The sequence below is a fragment of the Ipomoea nil genome, unplaced genomic scaffold, assembly GCF_001879475.1.
Source record: "Ipomoea nil cultivar Tokyo-kokei standard unplaced genomic scaffold, Asagao_1.1 scaffold0317, whole genome shotgun sequence".
Classification (NCBI taxonomy): Eukaryota; Viridiplantae; Streptophyta; class Magnoliopsida; order Solanales; family Convolvulaceae; genus Ipomoea; species Ipomoea nil.
In genome coordinates, this window is record NW_017616745.1 from 161,984 (window position 1) to 164,385 (window position 2,402).

The 2,402-nt window shown below is 37.6% G+C and overlaps 1 long non-coding RNA gene across 1 annotated transcript; it reads left to right on the plus strand.

Annotated features, from left to right (window-relative positions):
* Positions 1-431: 431 nt before the first annotated feature.
* Positions 432-1,028, plus strand: LOC109167409. The gene is made up of 3 exons (XR_002051856.1): positions 432-448; positions 583-741; positions 856-1,028. It is a non-coding gene; the product is annotated as an uncharacterized LOC109167409 (long non-coding RNA).
* The last annotated feature ends 1,374 nt before the right edge of the window (positions 1,029-2,402 follow it).

The window sequence follows — 2,402 nt, forward strand, 5'->3', positions numbered from 1 at the left end:
TGTTAGTGGCATCGTCACCGTTGGCAGCTAGATTACAAGCGGAGTATGAGCAACATAATTCCGATGGTTTTAGGAGTGGTAGAGCAGTGATGTTTGAGGGGCCGCCTGGATTTCCTGTTCGTCTATCTCAAATTCCGAGGCCTCCCGCTAGGCCGGCGGCGGCTGCCAACTCGTCTGCAGAAGGTCATCAACCCGGACAAAAGCGAGCAGCTCCCAAGACGGCAACCCAAGAAACGCCGCAAACAGGTTGTGAAGGTAAAGCAACTTAATTGATTCTAGCAACCTAGAGCGGTCGGTCGGCAACCATCGATCTGAACCTCAGCTCACTCTTTGATCCTCAACCATTCTAAATTTCTCCCATAATTAATTTAATGTTTTTTTTTTTGTGGGTGTAGGAGCCGACTTCTCTTTAATGGAAGCGACTGTTGTTTATGTAGAACCAGGAGAGGTTATTAATTACTCCCTCAAATTAAATCGAATATACAATTAATTGTTTGTTTATGCCCGGCCCTTAATCTAAGGTTACGTTACATACGTTGGTGAGTGTAATTATATTATTATTATTATTATTTAAAATTTCAGGATTTATCATCGAAGATTATTGAGTTTTGTCTTAAGAAGCTGCACTCTATATCATCATCATCATCTGTTTGTGTGATATTATCGGCAGTGGGAGCCGTTTGTCGTGCTACGGTTCGGAGGAATCCCACCTCCCATCCCAATGGCTTTGAAACCTTTGAGGTGAGCTTGCTAGGTTTGTTTAATTTGTTTGTTTGTTTGTTTGTTTGTTTGTTTGTTTTAATTAATAAAATTATTATGGTTTAATTTGGTTTGGGTGCGGGGCGGGGGCGGCAGGGGTGGCATGAAATCATGCGTCTGGGTGGAAGCTATGACAAGTCTTCGGCCCAAGTAGGCGGCGAACGCTCCATTGCTGGGGGACTCAATATCACGTTGGCTAAAGAAGACGGGAGACTCATAGCCGGCCCTGTGGGGGGACCTTTAATAGCTGCATCAAACATTCAGGTTGTTCTAGGCAGCTCTGGAGGCGGCTACGATGTTGAGAATGCATGCAGGCCGACCGGCCGGGCAGGTGGATGGTGAGTGAGGAATGAGGATACCGCATTTCAATTCGATCGGGCGCGTGCGTTTCAACTTTCAAACACACACTAGTCAATGGACTTAATTGGATTATCAACATATATAAATTTTTGTCATTTCTACTTTTATTTATTACCCCGCTCCCTTACTTTTTGCCTTTTAATACCCAACTCCGGATTATCGGATCCGTTTCTTTCTTTTTTTTGTTCGTTAGTTGATGTTTATCCTAAAATTAAAGTGTTGGCCTTGTACTTTTACAGTGCATTGTTTCTTTGTTCTTGTTGGTTTACGAGGCAATTAATGCATATATATTTTACTAATGTAGGAGTGAGATGGGGAGGTAAAAAAGGAAAAAAAAAAAAAAAAGAGTTTGACACAAATTTTTAGAAAATAAAAATAAAAAAGTTGGGCAGTCACGTGCCAACGGACGCGTGCACTGGGCGTGCGAGGTCTCCATCACGCAGAGATAGGCGCAGAGCTATGATTCAATAATCAAACTATCGACCCCATAAAATCACTTAATTTGCCAAAAAAAAACCCACCCCACATTAGTGAAAACTCATACCCATTTTTCTATTGTTTCAAAAACCAAGTATTAAGTATAGTCCACTGATGTGGATCTCTAACGGTCTAACCTCTATTTCATTCCATCTGATCTGTTTATTGGGTTCAATAATACAATTGAATGCATGCATACAGTAATAATAATACAATTGAGTAGGAAATGTGTTGTATTGCTTTTTTTTTTTTTAATTTTTTTTTAATTTTTTTTTTTTAATTTTTATGGCCAGGATTGAGAATTCTCAATTCTAGAATATTGAATTTAAGATATTGACTTGTCTAAGATATTATTGAGGGTTTGAGAGAAACATATAGAAATGAGAATTATATTGAGTGTAAAGGGTTTGAGAGAAACATATAGAAATGAGAATTATATTGAGTGTAAATATCCGCTAAGCCTCAATGGAAGACCAACTACTATACATTGCCCATATATGGAGATGGCCCTACCACAAAAACGCTTCCAACTTCAGTTATTTTTAAGTTACATTACAATGTTGATTATATTGCATAGTAGATCTTGTCATAATAATAAATAACTGATACGATATGATGTTGGTTTCTCAAAATCGATGTCATATGTTATTTAAACAACAAATAAAATAAAATTAACGAAATAACATGGTTATATATGAAATTTTAACATTGTATCACTTTTAAAACATTATTAAAGGGATACGACATCTGTTTAATTTATAAGAAATCTAACTATCGTATCTTTTTATAATTTTTTTAATAACGAG